Genomic DNA, 19,288 nt, shown 5'->3' on the forward strand with positions numbered 1-19,288 from the left:
GTTGGATCCAGTGTATACATTTGCAGGCTGAACCTTGATGTTACCATATTCTCTATCTTTTCATCCTCATTTATATCAGAATGTCTTTAAGATCACGAGAAACAAAATTATATCATGGCTGTACAAACATTAGTCTGTACAAATATAATTATTTGCTTCTTTATGAAATAGTTTTGTACTGAATCATTGTGAAGTTCCTGCTGATATGTAGAACAGCTCTTTCTGCTGATACTCTGCCTGGACAATAGGTGACTCCTAAACAAAAGGTTCCTTTGGTGACATAGCATGAGGTCAGAGGCTGCTGTGATCTAATTAGAATGCAAGGTGTTACCCTGCCAGGGTGTAATTAGCATTTCCCATTGTAGTCAGTAACCATAGGAATATTTACACCTCATTTACAAGACAAGGAGCTGGGCACGAGAAGCTGATGTGCTGAATGACTATATACTAATGTTATGTGACCCTAATTTACATGTCACCTCTCAGTGTAAGAATTCCTTCTGCTCATCCTGGGAACTACTGGGGAGAGATGGGGGAGAGGAGTGACTATAAATAGGCTGTATCAGGCCACTGATAGCTGATGGAGGAGCTGCTGGATGAGTTGCTGGTTGGAGAGCTGGGAGGATGAAAGAGTAAGAAAAAGGCAGAGGAAGATTCTCCAGAGTAAGTTAAATATATTATACATAAGTATATACTGATACATGAAAAACATTTGTAGATGTTTTCTTGTTATTTAAAATTAAAACAGTTTAATGTAAATATGGTTAAATAGTATAACCATTTAATTATATGCAAAAGGATATATTACTGTTATCTTTATATTCTATATTTTGTATTATCTATTAATTCATGCACCTTTTTGACATATGACCCAAGATTTTGCCTTGTCAGAACTGGAATTTTTAACCCGTGCCCAATCCGAGTTTTTGCTCACAAACACCCTCTTACACTACAATATAGACAAGGGAAATTCCCGGGTCAACCTCTTTCAGACATAAGCCGGGTTTTTCAGTAATTTGTTCAGCTTTCCACATATAGTCATTTAAAGGGGACAATTTGCTCTTTCTGCCTCTGCTTTTCTGTGTCTGACTTGCTGTCTGCATGTGTAGTACCTTACATAATACACTGTGCATCAGGTTAGTATATACAAAGGGGTATCTAGGTGACAGCTCCATCGTAGTATCTTATATAATACTCTGTGAATCAGGTTAGTATATACAAAGTGGTATCTAGCTGGCAGCTCCATCATAGTATCTTACATATTACTCTGTGAAGCAGGTTAATATATTTTTATATATATATATATATATATATATATATATATACATGTATATAGTGGTATCTAGGTGTCAGCTCGATTATAGAAGAAGCTCTAACAAAGAGCGAAATGTGCATAGGTATAGCCGTGCGCCGCTAATGTTTATGTGTAGATTTCTAAGCTCCTAATCTAATTACCAATGTACCGTACATTAATGTGATAGCTTTTTACCTGAGAGAATACATGTATACAGAGGAAGTGTTACCCGAGATTGCTATGCAGAGTGACATGTGATTGTGGGAGGAGGGCAGGAGTGGTAGATGATTACATCCAGGCTGTCAGAAATGTGTATCGTTATGTTAAATATACAAATCATGCGGAGTATGCCAGTCGGTGGGCTTCACATATAAGAGAGCGAACCCACCTCCATACTAACTGTATTTTACTTTCTGGCGTAGCCAGCTCTTCAATAACCCAGGAGTGCTGGGATGATTCAGCAGGGATTAACAGCCGATTATAACCCTCATCCCCATAGATGTATACAGAATACAACTGCAAAATCATTGCATTTATATAAAAAGTGTGAGATGAGGGGATCTGCAAATTCTATTCCCCAGTACTCATCCTGGCTATAAGAAGCACTCATTTATATTATATCACTGGAGGGGGACACTTCAATATAATTTTCATGTTTTATTTCTGTGCAGCACAGGAAGACTGGCAGACTGCCAAGAATTTATACTGACACATAACAGTAACATTTGTTGCCAGTCACAGCATGTAAAGCAATATGTGATTGAAATTTACTACTGCCAGAGGAACTAGTTGACACAGTGTCAACAGTATACACAGAGTAATGGGAGATTGAAACACAATACTGTCTATAAATAAATAAATAAATAAATAAATAAATAAATACAAGCAGACATAGTAACAACATTGAAACCTGGACAGAAAGTGTTATTTATCATATTCATTTCTTTTCAAATTGCCACATGCAATTGAAGTGCGGTACATCTGGAATGAACACATTGTTCAGATAAAATTTAGTACTAGAACAGCACACAGATATTTATCAGGTGCAGACATATAAATAATTGGTGCTTAGAATCTTTATACTCATTATAAGAGTGACATCAAAGATATTAAATACAATAGGCGGCACACGATTTGGTTTTAAGAATTTTATTTTATTCTTATTTTCACACAAGACAGAAATCTGTCTAATAAACAATTCTTCTTTTCACGTTTTTCTATTTCTATAAAAAATGTTTTAATATTTCGCTTTGTGTGGCCTAATGTTTAGGCCATTATACAACTATATGGGATATTCTGAATATGTTTATGTTTGTAATAAAACAAAAACAAAATAAAAGAAAAAAAATAAAACAAAAATTCAAAATTACTAAAATAAGAATATCATAGAATAGATTTATTTAAGGGGGGAGAGTGCACCTAGGTAAACTGATCTCTGCCACAATTTTTCTTCATTATATTACTCTGTGAATCAGGTTAGTATATATTAAGGGATCTATGTGGCAGCTTCTTTAAAGATACATATAATTCTTTATATCTGGAAACTATTTATAAAGTGACAGCTCCAGGATAGATTCCTCCACATTACTCTGTGTGTCATCTGACTGGAAATGAGGATATAGCAATTTGGCAGAATACACAAATATAAAAACAATGGTAAATGACTGGATCATGGGCCCTATTCAGTATGGATCATTTCTGATATGCGATCGCATCGCTGGCGGCCATTTGCATTCTGAGCATCCTTGCTCTGTTCTAGGCAGCCCCCAGCATGTGATGCAGTTTTGCTAATTTAGCATAACTGCAACTGAAGCTGAATCAGGTCCCATGTTTGTTAGTCTATATAAATATATATCATGATCCAAATACAAAAAAAAACCATTACTGTAAAAGTAGAATTACCCCTGTAACTTTTATGCTTTTTAATATAAACTTTTTTCTTACAGGACAAATGTGCATGATTTCCACTAAGAATATTACAGTACATTGAGGAAAGGGACATTGATCACTGATCAAGACAACTACAGGCATCATTTCTTCTCATACCTTTGAGAATTCACAAAAGAGATTTTAATATTCTGATAAGCAAAAATCTTCTGCAGCTAATTTGTTTATCATCTAATACATGATGAGTCTCACAAGAGACAAACCACATCTGTGCTCTGAGTGTGACAGAAGCTTTACATGTAAATCACAGCTTCTCATACATCAAAGGATTCATACAGGAGAGAAACCATTTACATGTTCTGAATGCAACAAATGTTTTTCCAGAAAGTCACAACTTGTTATACACCAGAGGAGTCACACAGGAGAAAAAACATTTACATGTTCTGAATGCAGCCAATGTTTTCTCTGCAAGGCACATCTTGCTCTACATCAGAGGAGTCACACAGGAGATAAACCATTTACATGTTCTGAATGCAAAAAATGTTTTACCCAAAAGTCACAGCTTCTCACACATCAGAGGAGTCACACAGGAGAGAAACCATTTACATGTTATGAATGCAGCAAATGTTTTTCCCAAAAGTCACAACTTTTTATACATCAGAGGAGTCACACAGGAGAGAAACCATTTAAATGTTCTGAATGCAGCAAGTGTTTTCTATGTAAGTCAAGTCTTGCTAAACATCAGATTAGGAAGCATATAAATACTCTGAGGACCTAATTCAGCTTTGTACATAAACCCTATGGTTTATAGACAAATCTGATGTTTGGGAGCCTGCACAGGCACAAGACATGTTCTGTGTATGTGCATACTGGGTCTTGTGATATATCTCGCAGCCCCCTGGCACCACAGCAGGATGACTTGCTGTAGAATTTAGGGGGCAGCAACTGCCACTGTTTTTACAATGGAGGGGTTTAGGGTCTGCTTCTTTGGATGCAGACTTCATGGACATGGGTTTCTGGATCCTACGGCCAGTCTGAGGAAGCTTCAGCTTATGCAGACTGACTATGGTCTGCAAACATTGTGAGTCTTGACCAGTGATTGCAATTGTCATAGACAAAATGTCCATCGAGTTCAACCTGTATTATAATTCTTACACTACTCAGTATATAACTTGTTAACTTTAATGACCCAGATTAAGTTATGTTTATAGGTCTAAATAACAGCTATAATTCATGCTTTTTCTAACATTCTCTACCTTTAAATGCTATATCCTTGGATATTTTGTTCATCTACGAATTTATCTAATCCGTTTTTAAACATATTAACTGAGTCCGCCATTACTACCTTCTCTGGCAGAGAATTCCAAATGTTTACTGCCCTTACTGTGAAGAACCATTGTCTATGTTTGGTTTGAAACAAGCCTTTTTGATAAACAAATCACCTGATAGATTCTTGTATTTTCCTTTTATATACTTGAAAATATGAATAATGTCTCCTCTTAGATGCCTCTTTGCGAGTATAAACATATCTAACCTAGTAATCATTTTCTCATAGTCCAGTGTCTCTAACCCCTTGATCAGTTTAGTTGCTCAACCTCTGAACCCTTTCTAGTTCCAAGATATCTTTTATATAGTGCGGTTCCTATAACTGTACACAATATTCAAGGTGTGGCTGTACTAATGATTTGTACAGTGACAGGATTACACTCTCATCCCTTGCCTCAATTCCCCATTTTATGCATCCTAATACCTTATTTGCTTTTGTTGCTGCACTTTGACATTGGGAACTGCTACTAAGTCTATTATCAATGAGCACCCTCACATCTTTTTTCACTACTGTCTCCCCTACAATTTCCCCATTTAATTTATAGGCTGCCTGATTGTTCTCAGTCCCAAGGTGCATAACTTTACCTTTTTCTATATTGAATCTCGATACAGTACCACAGATACAGCACTTGGATCTTGCAGATGCATGCAGGAGGTGTCTATCTCTTACAGATGCCTCCTGCTGTGTTTGCATTATATTTGTACAGAATTGCACATCCACTTCCCTGCGGCTGTGTAATTCCTTACACATCTGAATCAGCCACTGAATGCAACAAGTGCTTTACTAGAAATATAACATGTATTAATCACATGAGTAGTAACTCTGAGGGCCTGAATGTAGCCTGTGTTTCATAAGTAAGTTACCTTGTATCACTGCAATATGGTTACAAGTAAGGAAATGTTTATTTTTTTGGAATTTGAGAAGTGTTTTATATAAATCTGTCTTGTTAATGAGGAGAAACATCTGTAGCTGATCATATGTATCAGTGCAATGTAATAAACAGTGTGTTTGATGAAATGCCCTAAAATAGCCTGAAATTATTATTTATTTCTTAATATAATTTGTCGCTATCATGGCATAAGGGGTGGTACTACTGATACCTAATACACTGGTATACAACACACAGGAGAGATAATAGCAGTTATCTTGGTGTAGTGCATTGGTTTAAAAAATATTTTCTCATTTTCATTAAAAGGAAATTCATCCATGTTAAATGATATCAGTAAACTATAAGAACATACTGTAAAATGTAGTAAGGAAACTGACAAATAGGTCTAAAAAAGTTATAACTCAGCAGGAAAGGGTTAACACGGGTCAAGAGACTTGGGACTCCAACCCAGCAAGCTCGCAGGGTTGGTTCCGGGAAGGACCCATGTCTCAGTGTAGTGTAAACAGGTAAGCCTGGTCGATGCCATTTAACTCTTCACCTAGCATGGACCTTTTTCAAGACCAGGTCATGAAGCCACTGGGATCACAAGCAAATGGAGTCACCCATGTGGCACTACAAATACTAGAAGGAAACCACTCCCACCACAATTAACCAATCAGTAAATTAAAAACATTACTGCATACAAACAGCATGTTAGGGACATAAGACACATGTGATAACATCAAATAGTGGCTCCTCTTATCAAGTATTAATTAATTAATCCGAGCTTCACATAACCATTGCGGCAGTAAATGTATTGCAGAGCCACCGCCGCGCTGTTGTTACTGGCACTTCCACGAGGTAGAACGCACACAGCCGGAAGCCAGAAGTCAGTGGAACGCACAGAGGAAGTGTGTCACTGTCCGGCCACATTAGAACATACAGCCGTAACCTACAGCTGAGAAATATCCTCATCCAATGAACCATAGCAGGGAGATATACATGGTCCAAAAATGCCACTAACCATAAGAGAAAGTGCATACTATGGCACTGCCCGGTACCAGGCAACCACCAACGCTATACACCATATGTGACTGCAAAGCACAATTACCGCGCTGATTATATAGTATATAACAAATAGAGCAGCGTAACGCCGGCGATACATCACACTAAGCGGGACAGGTTTAGAAATCCACAACTATAGGTGGTAAAGATCATTTCACACTATATCATGCCTACATTGTTCAAAAAATTCCCACAGCCATCCACAAAAGTTTTTTCTACCTTTTACCAGAGCCCCAATTTGTATAACTTCCTCTGTGTGTATGAATGAGAGTTTGTGGCTTTTAATGCATTTACAGATAACAGACAATTGCACACAGAGACCATGCAGGTCAGTTTCACCCAAGATAATTCTGTTAGAAATAATACACTTTGCAGAACACAATAATTACAAATATTGTACAAATGAAAATATGTTACCAAATAAACAATGTTGTTGTAAAAAAACAATGCTACTTCATATTGATACCTGCTGCGGAGACAGGCCAGTCTCAACATGCAAGTGTCACCTTTCAGGAAACCAAAAAAACATTACTGCACAAAAGATATGCACTCAGAGGTCAGAAGTCACATGTCCTGGTAAGTTATCAGAAGATGGTACATTATGCATCCATGGTCAGAGGTCACATGTGCTAAAGATTGCCTGGAATAACAGACAATGGTATGTGGCAGCAGATTGCTAAGGTCTACAGTGGTCCATGTACTTTGCACCCTGCTGCCAGAGCTTACAGAGATCAGTGCAAGTTCCCAGATGTCTTTATCAGTAGCCAGAATAGCAGAGTATGTCTGCTGTTCCAGAGCCAGGAAGCCAATGGGAAAAAGTAGGGATAGATTGCAAGTGTCCACCTGAGGAACGTGTTTGGAAACCTGTGGCTTTTAATATTTCACATTTATATTGTCAAATTTTGGCAAGTAGTCCTGCTTTTTGCACTACACACTTTGCTCCTTAGCTACATCAAAACACTAAACCTAAATCTCTAGAACCTTTCTTCAAAATAAAATAGATTAAGACTGAAGGCCTGTACACACTAGTCTATATAGTGCATGACGTCGCTCATTTTGACCCTTCCTGAGTAATATTGTTTACTATATTACCCAGAGTGTACGCAGTAAATGATGAACGATGAGCGGCCCTGTGCCTCATTTACGAGGCTCACTGTCGCCTGGCCAGATAGCTCAATTTGGACTCATCATCCAAATTGATGCGGCATTATGTCACTGTGCGATATTGCTAGCAATATTGCACAGTGTGTATGCCCACTTGGGTGGCCCGGGTCGGGAGGAGGACACACTAGGCAATGTCGCTCATGGAGCACATTGCCTAGTGTGTACCCACTTTAAGATTGAGACTAAAGGTGGGTACACATGGTGTGATGCAGGCTAACTGATGATACTGGCAATATTGTGCCCGGAGGCATGTAGTAAGTATCGGCCTTGCCTGCACCCACTATATTTTATTGCAATGCTGATCCCATGAGACAGTGAATCAGCATTGCAAGCTTATACACACAGTGCGATATGCACTGTTTTCATGCGATATGGACTATATAGTCCATATCACATGGAAAATCGCACCGTGTGTATGCAACTTAAAATTATATATATATATATATATATATATATATATACATACAGTATTTGCTGGCGTATAAGACTACTTTTTTGCCCCGTATATATCTATCAAAAAAGGATTTAAGTGCTTTCATTAGAATTCTCTCAGGCTTATTGCTAGTCCTTATGAATTATATGAACTGAGGATAGACTAATACCACCTTATACACAAATGCACCCAATATATTTTCAATTTACTATTAAAATAATTTTATTAAAATGAAATTAAAACAATTAATAAACAATTAAGAATTAATTCTTACAGACATCTTTTAACATCAATTTACAGGCTTTTTTGCCCATTAACTTTTGTTTAGCACATAAATAATAGACAGAGCTTTTTCACCCAATTTAAGGTGACTTCTTCAGGGGTGTTATTTTCAAAACCATCTGATGTTCATGGTTTGATGTTAGAAATAGTTTTCATTCATATATGACTGGTAATATTAGTGCACCAAAAGCAATGGCAAATAAGTGTGTTATAGTATATATAATTATCTTATGTGACTTCTTAATGAAGGTGAGCATTTGCCTGCGTTCATACTGTATAGACTATAGGAACTGACTATCTTAAAATAATTAATTATACTTGAAGATCTTTTAGTAATATGTCCTAATATCCAATAGTATTGTATCAGCTCTGTTCATGCTGCAGTACAAGTATATTTATTGTATACGTTTGAGGTTATATATTTAATAGCACATTAAGGAATCTTTATATATGTATGCACAGTTCCACCTAGGAAGGGGGAGGGTACACTCTCCAGAAAAGATCATCAGGCATGATTTCCTTAAGGAGTCATCTGTTTAATCCAAGTAGCCTAAGTGTTCTCAACGTTTCAATCCAAAAATATGAATATTCATCAGGAATGGCTAACATAATTCATAAATAGTCTCAGGATGCAACATATAAAATTCAAAGTATTCCAACTTCTAAGAAAGGACAAAACATAAGAAAAATAAAACAAGCCTGCCATCAATAATCAGATATACCAACTTCACCATTATATGTGATCATATTTAATTAATTAGCACCATTGAGTGCACAAGAAAAAAATTAGCCCTACTCACTATGAAGACATCCCTAAGTATTCCACTCTGGGAATAGATACTATCATCATAGACAACCAGGACTACCAGCATGTGTCTAAAGTGTGAAATAAAGCAACATGAGAGTTCCAAATACTATCAGAAATATGTATAAGATCCATCATTCTATAAGCCGTAACTTACAGATCATTACTCATACAAAAGGACTCCAAATATTCACGTATCTAGAGGACTTCTCCAAGCCTCTCAGATTCCTTGAGCGTGGCTATATGACTAGAACTGCTGTTCTGGCCACAAACCCACTCATCCTCTGGCTTGACAGTAGGTTGGTCCCAGGATACCTGGTTCCTTATTACAAATTTGTGGAACACCGCACACAGGTGGTCATTCCGAGTTGTTCGCTCTGTAAATTTCTTCGCATCGCAGCGATTTTCCGCTTAGTGTGCATGCGCAATGTCCGCACTGCGACTGCGCCAAGTAAATTTGCTAAGAAGTTAGGTTTTTTACTCACGGCATTACGAGGTATTTTCTTTGTTCTGGTGATCGGAGTGTGATTGACAGGAAGTGGGTGTTTCTGGGCGAAAGTAGGCCGTTTTATGGGTGTGTGCGGAAAAACGCTACTGTTTCTGGGAAAAACGCGGGAGTGGCTGAAGAAACGGAGGAGTGTCTGGCCGAACGCTGGGTGTGTTTGTGACGTCAAACCAGGAACGACAAGCACTGAACTGATCGCAGATGCCGAGTAAGTCTGGAGCTACTCAGAAACTGCTAAGAGGTGTGTAATCGCAATTTTGAGAATCTTTCATTCGCAATTTTACTATGCTAATATTCACTCCCAGTAGGCGGCGGCTTAGTGTGTGCAAAGCTGCTAAAAGCAGCTAGCGAGCGAAAAACTCGGAATGAGGGCCACAGAGCATAAATTCCATTGCATAAATTAGGGTGCAAATAGACTGCTCCAAACACCTAGCAAAGGCTCAAACAATATTCTATGACCTACCTGGTGGTGGTATGTGTGGAGCTAAAATCAAATTCTGCACCTGGGATGGGTTATGATAATGGAGTCAGGAGCCAGGGTATTATCTCCTGCAAACATAATAAGATGTTACACAAACATAATAAAAGCACATCTGAGAATAAACTGTAGTTAGCCAACAGGATACATATAAAATCCTGGTGGATGGGATGACTGCAGTCATATGGCTGACACTGGCATCCTGAAGAAGAGAATCTCAACAGGAGTTGGGTAAGCATATTTACCCTCCCCCTACCTCCCACTAACCCTGCTTTAGGGCAACCTAACCATAACCTCCTTCCTCCTGCAGTTTAACCCTAACTCTCCGTGCTGGTGCCTGAACCTCACCTATCCTACCCCCAGCCTAGACCTAACCCACCCACCCCTGCAACCTAACATTAACTCTCCCGTGGAGTGCTTAATCCTAACCCCACTCCCTGTATCCTAACCCTCCCACCCCCGCAGCCTAACCCTAACCCTCTGCAGCTTAAACCTAGCCCACCCACCCCTTCAACCTAACCCTAACTCACCCCTGGAGTGCCTAATCCTAAACCCCACTCCCAGCATCCTATCCCTACCTTCCCACCCCCGCAGCCTAACCCTCTCCCTGCAGTCTAAACCTAAGTCCACCACGGCTTACCAGGCAGGAGTCACAGCTTTTTTATTTATATGGGGAAGACAGAGTCGGCATTCCAATCAGTGCCGAGATTCTGGCATCTGTAGAGCAAAAGTGGAACAGAACTAACTGTGTGAGTTGTGTTATTGCTGCAGCAATGTCAGTGTGTGATTCCAGGTCACTTTCCACTATGTGTAATGTATCCAGGATGACATAGGTGGGAGCCTAAATTTATGTACCACCTCATCATCAGGCATTCCAAATAGGGAAACACAGGTGTGGAAGATACGTTCCCTTGCCTGGCTACTTTGTTCTTATTGGTCTGGAGATTGAGGAGAAGGCTACAATTTCATCGGTGGCTTTACATACAGTAGGCCACTGACCACAAATGTATAAATTGAGGGATATAAGTATTAATAATTGCGGAACTGCTGTGACTATTAACACTCTGTATCATGGTGGATATTTCCAATAACAATGATAATTTCCATGCTATGTACATAGGGAGACCTGCAGGGACAGTGGTAGAGATAAACATTGTTCCTGTGAGTTACTTCCACCACATTTTGCAGGACTCTCTCACATTTGCGTAACTACTCAGGAGAATCTGCAATGCACATGCGCACCTTCTTAGTGTCCAGGATTGGGGCAGCACCAGACAGAGGTTGTGGGAGGGAGATGAAAAGATCTCTCCTGCTACCATGCCTACATAGGATAAAATTAGTTTACTCCATCTGAAGATTGTCTTGTTTGGATTTGGAATGTTCTTTATTACACTTTCCCCAAAAATGTTTTGCTCTTCTTCTGTAAACTAATCCATTACTGAAAACAGGAGGATAGATACATTGGTTTTACAGCAGAAGACTGCACAATGATATAGCAATGGAGGGACTATTACCTTGCAATTCAGATATTGGGCCTGATTTAGAGATGACAAGAATTCATGCTAGAAGTTATCATTTGCAACTATGCATGTCCAGTCCTGAGAGAAGAACTGTGCACACATATACAAATTGATGCCAGATCTTATGTATCCCATTGCGTTCACTAAATAAATAGCACCAACCTATACCAAGGAAAGAGATAAGTGGTCATATATTGGTAGTAACTGAACCGTTTAAACACTAAGGCAGAGATTTTCAACCTTTTACATCTCGCTGCACACTGAAAAAGATTTAAATATTGCCAAGGCACACTTAAATATAATGGTGATGCATGGTGCAGCTGCGTGTCCTAGGATGTCATGTCGCAGCTTCTCCATATGTAACGCCTGAGCCACATCTGAGAAAGCCAGAAGAGCCCAACACTGCCCGCGCCCAAAATTAGAACTGGCTCTGCAGCCGCTAAACCCAGCAGTATTGATCACTCCAGGACCTCACTAGCGGCAAAACACTGATGGGTCTGGCTCTGCTTCTATGACGGCACACCTGGAGACTGCTCAGGGCACACTAGTGTGCCACGTTACAGTGGTTGAAAAACAAAGCACTTAATGGTAGATTTTAATCTATGTTGGGTTTAAGGTTCTGAAACACATATTTACTGACTGATTTTTTTAATATACATTTTTAAATGAAAGTAAATGTGTATTTTAGCCCAGCAAGTACAACATTGATTTAGATTGATTTCTGATGATTTTATTTTGATGAAAATGGGACTTCAGTAAATATACTCCTTCATCTGCAAACATTGGTGTTACATGGATGTACTCAGTGGAAGTACTGCAGTCTTCCATAGGGAAAACACACTTATTCTGTGAAACTATATTGCGTAGCTCAGGGCTCACTCAGAACATGATAAAAATGATGACTGAAGCATCATAGCTATTGATAAACTGTATCATGCAGGAAGGCACACATATAGGATATGCAGGTGAGATTACTCTTAATGGTATTATTATCACATGTAACTGTTTAATAATTAAATGACACTAGCTGATGTGCCCGGTTACAACCTGGCAATGGTTTGCTGGATGGAACATTTTATCCCTTTTCACCCCCTTAGGAGTCAAAAAAATCCTTGCTAAGTGTGTGGCTGCAAATAACTGTCACGGTTTCCAGACCACCCAGCAGGTCACATCTTCCAGGTCACCCAGAAGGTGCACAGGGAGAGTTTACCAACTGTCACATTTTCCAAGAGCACAATGGTGATGCACTGTAAATGGCAGCAAGAATTTATGCCAAATAAATTTAAAATGAAGCAACTAATTACAACACCAATATAATTCTGCAAATCTACTGACCAAGAGGTTTAATTTGATATATGATGTGCCATGCTCAGATAACAGCATCATAGATATAAGTCAGTCATAACAGTTGTCATTCTGCTACAAAAAAAGAGATGAAATTACTCTTCATGGTCTTATTATCACATGTGAATGTTCAAGAATGAAATTATATATATCCACATGTGCCAAAAGCATGGTAACATGTACAATAACGTGTGATCTTTACTCCTAACTTCTTTTATTTAGCACAACATAAATGAGCCATGCAGCTGGACATGAACATTTCAGCAGCTACTTCTAATTAAGCCCCAATGCAATATGACTATATGGAAGTTGTTTTTAAGATAATGGAAAACATAATTTCATGCAGGATTGTGCAAACTTTCTAGGGTATTCAATTATCCGCAAATTTGCAGCAATTTTTCACCCAAATTTTTTTTCGTGGCAATCGGGCGAAAATTGCAGCGAAAAAGCTCAGTTTTTCAACCTATTTAATTCCAAATGGGTTTCATGTGAAAATTCTTGCATTAAAAAGTGCAGGTGAAAATGGGGAAATAAGCCTGTACTCCCAAAAATGCTAAACTAACATAGGAAAACTGTAGAGAAGTGGGTTAGAGATCACATTAGAGAGTTTTTGGGGACTTAAATTGTGTGAAATATCTGTTATATGCATTTTAAAAAAAAAAAATTTTAAAAAATGATAGAGAGCAAGATTTTTTGAGCAAAATAAATGCTCTCATTAAATTTGGGGTACATGAAAATGGGTATAAGTATATATTTGGGTAATTTTAGGGTACTTAAAAAAAAAGTGGAAACAGACCAATTACTCCCATCTGCAAGCCTAAAAACACCTGTCCCACTCATAAAGCACCCCAATATACCTGTCCCATACCTTGAACCCCAATTTTTATCACTTTGTACTTTTTCACCCCAAAAATGACATGTCATTATTGGCCAATTAAAAATAATTAAAAACTTCAACATGCCTAATTAGTCATTAAGGGGGGTGTCCCAGGAGTTCTGTACCATATCCAAACATTTTTACCTTAAAATAGTGACTTTTCCCAACTTTTCACCTCCTTCAGAGTAGGTAAAGTGAAATTAGTGAAAAACTTATGACCGATAAATTTTCCTGGAAAATTGAATAGGCTGTAATTGCGTTTGGCGGGAAAAGTCCGATTTTTCGCGCGAAAACTGGACTTTTAGCGTGAAAAGTCTGTTATCACTGCTAATTGAATATACCCCTAATATTCATATATATTAGTGTTTTTTTCTGTTGTGGGACCTCATAAATTCAATCTTTATCCAAAATACATAACTTTGTTCTATATAAATTCATAAATACATTTAATTAATAATATTCAATATATTATACATTTATAAAAGATATTTTATTCATAACTTTCTTATCTTAATTATAGTGCTTAATGCTAATATGTGACTAATTTATCCTTTAGGAAAGATTTATCAACTACTGATGCTGCCAGTGAGAACTTATTAGTGCTAAGTAATATGGTGTATTAATATTTAAATTTTTATTATTTTATTTATATAAAGTGTTACTGTGTATATATTTATAATATTAATTTGGGGGAATTTATCAATTATCCTCACTTATAAATGTATTAGTGCTAAATGATACAGTGTATTTTTAAAAAAAATACTTTGATATATTCTAATTAATTTCATATATGCAATTCATCAACTGTCCTCATTGTTTACAATAATCAAATTGCATTGATATAATGGAGAAACATATTAGGTTTCATACACATTTAGATAAACAAAAGTGTGAATTTAGAGAAGGGAAACCAAGAAAACAAAAAATAAACCAGAGAAGGGGGAAACCTCTAAAGGAATGAAACTATGTCTATTCCCTCGTTTAATCCACTTGGCACTAATGTATTTAGGGTATAGATCCAGAAAGACTCTCGTTTTGACAATATAATTTCTCTATTCCCTCCTCAAACATTCGGTTTTATATGTTCCAAAATGGTAAAAGTGGGGTCCCCTATTTCTGATCCATGTAACTTCGAAAAATGTCGAGGTAGGCTATGTGTCTTAATATTATTCTTTATGTTTCATAAATGTTCCTGTATTCAGAGTTTTACAGGCTTTTTTTTTATATAGGCCAAACCGCATTTACATTTGATCCGAAATATTACATATGTAGTGTTACATGATACCATATCCTTTAGGGTATATTTAAACCCCCCATCAAGTTGCCACTGAAAAGGTTTTTTCTCCATATGTTTGCAACATATACATTTCCTGCATGGAAATCATCCAATTGTTTTTGTAAGGAAAGGAACAGAGTCATCTTTACCATTATTGGGTTTCAGTCTACTTGGGGCTAGTATCTATTATAAATTCAGTGCCCTTTTATATACCACAGGTGGTTTTTCGGGGAGACTAGGACCCAATACCGGGTCTTTTAACAAAATATCCCAATGTTTATTTAAAACTTTTCTTATCGTATTAGAATCTCTATTGTGTTGTGTGATGAATGGTTTTGTATGATTGTATGATTAGGTTGACAGGCAGCACTCCAATAGTATGCGGTAGAGTGCCCTCCTAGATGTCCGCGGCTGGGACCCAATAAATAGAAGCAGTCAGGTGGCACTCAGCAGCAAAATAACACAGAGGCAGGTAAGTGATTCAACGTTTCGAGACATTAATGTCTCCTGATGAAGAGATATTAAAGTCTCAAAACGTTGAACCACTTCCCTGCCTCTGTGTTATTATTCTGCCAAGTGCCGCCTGACTGCTTTTATTTATATATATATATATATATATATATATATCTATGCAATAACCCTGGCACTCACTTAATCCGCAGCGGGATGTATCTTGCTCCTGTGCCTTCCCCGTCCGGGGGTCTCCCTCCGGTGTATGCAACCAAGGAAAAAAGAGGCGGCACTCGGAGACTGGATAATCAAAGTGTATTCACAAAAAGTGACATCAACGTTTCGGGGACCAGTTCCCCTTCGTCAGGACGAAACGTTGATGTCACTTTTTGTGAATACACTTTGATTATCCAGTCTCCGAGTGCCGCCTCTTTTTTCCTTGGTTATATATATATATATATATATATATATATATACGATGTAGAGAAACATGCAGCGGCACTCAGAGACTGATCCCAAATCAATAACGTGCAAACGGTAAATTTAATCCATCGGAAACAAAGTGGGGTCACCTCAGTTTGTTTCCTATGGATTAAATTTACCGTTTGCACGTTATTGATTTGGGATCAGTCGCTGAATGCCGCTGCATGTCTCGGTTTATCGTATATTTATTATTCCAAATGGCACCGGAGCCAAGTACTATAGGGTGAGTGCCAGCTCTTCTACGCAATATACATATATATATATATATATATACACACACACCGCCGGCACTCGGACTGCCCCCAGGGCTGACTTGCTCCGATGCCCTCCACTAGGGTAGAACCCCCATATCCATAAGGCAAACAAATAAGGCGGCACTCAGAGACTTTGAAAACCAAAGTGACTTTAGTGCATAAAGTGCTGAATCGACGTTTCGGGGTATTAGACCCCTTCTTCAGGATAACATACAGTGCAAAAACAACCACAATTAATAGGTACACTCACCCCCTAAAACGCTCCCATGCCTGGGTCCTGATAGCCACGCCGTTCCGGGCCCGGCATCCGTTCATCTGGAGTGACCACTTCCGCCGGAAGTGACGTCGTCTGATGACGTTGTGGGTCCCGGTCACGTTGCCATGGTGCCACTGCAAAACAAAAACAAATACATTTATCTACGTGCCGCTGGTCCTCTTACAGCAGATGAGGCACAAACACTCTGTAAATAATCTACCCCTGCTGTCACGCAGCAAACTAGATAAGAGAGCGCCCAGCGCCCATGGTGGACAAAAAAACATCAAAACGTGTTGCTGAAAAATAAACAATAACACACCTCAACCTGAAACATTATACCCTGTCTTAATAACTGTGAACCCTACCAGAACCCACTATAATCAAAACGGGAAATACCATCTTATATAGTTACCATATTGTGTATATATGTGTATAGTGCCAGACAACCTGCTGTTTGACCAGTAGCACGCGAGATAACATTAAAATGTCCATTTCCATAAACCTCATAAAACCCAAAGTGTCACGAACATGTATATACCTACGAGACATATTTATCCCTGGCATTCCTGCCACTTACCCCTAAACCAACCAACATATACTTTGTTAAAAACAATATATTCTAAAATAATAGACATGTGTGAAATACATGTAAACTCTACACAGATGAACAAAGCAGCGTAATGCAGCCCATTTAAGCATAGCATAAATTCATTTACAACCAAAGTATACTTAAGGCACTACTTGCTAAACCCTGATCCTTCAGTTCCAACATATTTATAAAAAGTAACTAAGGCCCAATGTTTCGTTGAGTCCCTTCGGTCGGCAGGTGTCAAGCCTGAAGATCCAACGGGCCTCAAGTTGGAGTAGTTTAAGGGGCCTATTCTCTCCTCGGATCGACTCCGGTACCTGATCTATAACCCAATATTTGAGAGTTGCTATCCCATGTTTAAACTCTAAGAAGTGGCGTGCCACTGGTTGGTCACTCTTGAATTTACTAAGATCTGTTTTGACCACCAAGTCCTTGATATTTCTCCCTCTTCTGTAGCTGGGCATAATCCTAGTGTGTTTCAGCGATTTCAGATCAGGATCTGAAGTAACCATGGGCCATAATGCTCTGGCCCTTTTGCTGGTATGGTGGCTATTTGTGTCAAACGTGTTCACCCATGGAATCCTATCCTTTACCCTTTGGGGGGTTTTGTTAGATAACAGAGTGCACATGTTGAGGGACACTGCTTTGGCCCGAGCTGTTTTTATCAGTGGTCTTGGGTACCCCCTCTGTAGGAATTTGCTTTCAATGGTATCAAGTTGTCTATCACGTTCAACAATGGAACTAGTAATCCTGCACACCCTCAGGAACTGGGAATAAGGTAAGCCTAAAACAGTAGGAGCCAGATGGAAGCTACTATAACTGAGAATGGTGTTCCTGTCTGTGGGTTTGGTATTTAGACTTGTACTGATCTTTCTTTCCAGAATGTTAATGGATATATCCAAAAATTCAATCTGTGTATTGCTGCACTTCATAGTAAGTTTAATAGGACTGGAGGAGTTGTTCTGTGCCGCAATCACTTCACAGAGCATTTGTTCACTACCAGTCCAAAAGGCCAACAGATCATCAATATATCTGTATTCGAGTTTTCAAAAAACAGACCCTTTTCCACCTCCCACATGTACATGTTGGCAAAGGCCAATGCCACCGCCGACCCCATCGCACAACCCGTCGTCTGTCTGAAGAACTTATCTTCAAACAGGAAGATAGTAGTTATGGTTGAGGGTGAATTCCAGAAAAGGGTTGGTGGAGTCTGCACAGGATCTCTCAATCTAAATGCTTGGTACTTTAAATGATGTAAGTTAAAGCTATAGCTCTAACATAAACCAACATATGGCCATAAAGCAAACAAATAATTAGTATTTGGCACTGGGTTGGCGATGCTCCCCGAGATAGTTCAGTAAACTAGTCAAAGGAAAGTGTATGGTTCTTGTATAGTACAGGAGCCAAAAAGGGAAAGAAAGACTATGAGTCTCTTCTGGGGCACACTTTTGTGTGAAATATGTGGTCTTGTAATATTTAAAATGTAACTGTTATTAGTAATCCTCTATAAAAAAAATGGCTATAAGGCAAAAGACAAAGTAATAGTAATGATAACAGCAATTGTCATAGGGTTTGTCTATCCGAATAAAATATGATTGATTAGATTTTGTGGTACAAATCAAACTTGATAGCTCTATTGGGCGAAATTATATGTGTGTCTCTGATGTTAGAAAGAATAAATAATATATATATATATTGCCTTCTTCCGAAAAAATGAACTATACTTATAATGAAAATAACAATATAGCGGAAGGAAGGGGTATTATTCAGTCTGATAAGCCGGGCTCCACACTGATAATTGGTAAGATATACATTTCAAAATCTGAGATAGAAAATAATACTTTGGTTCCAGGTCCTGTGCCCTGGGTTTGGATATAAATACCTGCAGTACCAAGTATTCATTCAAAGGAGCGGACATCATTTTATTCTTATCACTTTTCTATCTTAGAGCACATTCTTGGATTTCTTATCCAATTTTAACCCTATATTTTGCATGCTGTCCGATTATCGGTCTCTTAATATAACAATAAAAGTAAAATTTTAACCTATTTCTTGTGCACCTAGCAGTACAACCCCATTTTCTTTTTGTGTATCATGTGTTGTTTATGGTTGTCTTAGGTGGCACCCCCGA

The 19,288-nt window shown here is 38.3% G+C and overlaps 1 pseudogene; it reads left to right on the forward strand.

Moving 5' to 3' along the window:
• The first annotated feature begins 3,422 nt into the window (after nt 1–3,422).
• Nucleotides 3,423–19,288, forward strand: part of LOC134934268 (zinc finger protein 84-like) — a 74,056-nt pseudogene continuing 58,190 nt past the window's right edge.

This window comes from Pseudophryne corroboree, chromosome 6 (genome assembly GCF_028390025.1).
Source record: "Pseudophryne corroboree isolate aPseCor3 chromosome 6, aPseCor3.hap2, whole genome shotgun sequence".
In the NCBI taxonomy this organism is placed as follows: domain Eukaryota; kingdom Metazoa; phylum Chordata; class Amphibia; order Anura; family Myobatrachidae; genus Pseudophryne; species Pseudophryne corroboree.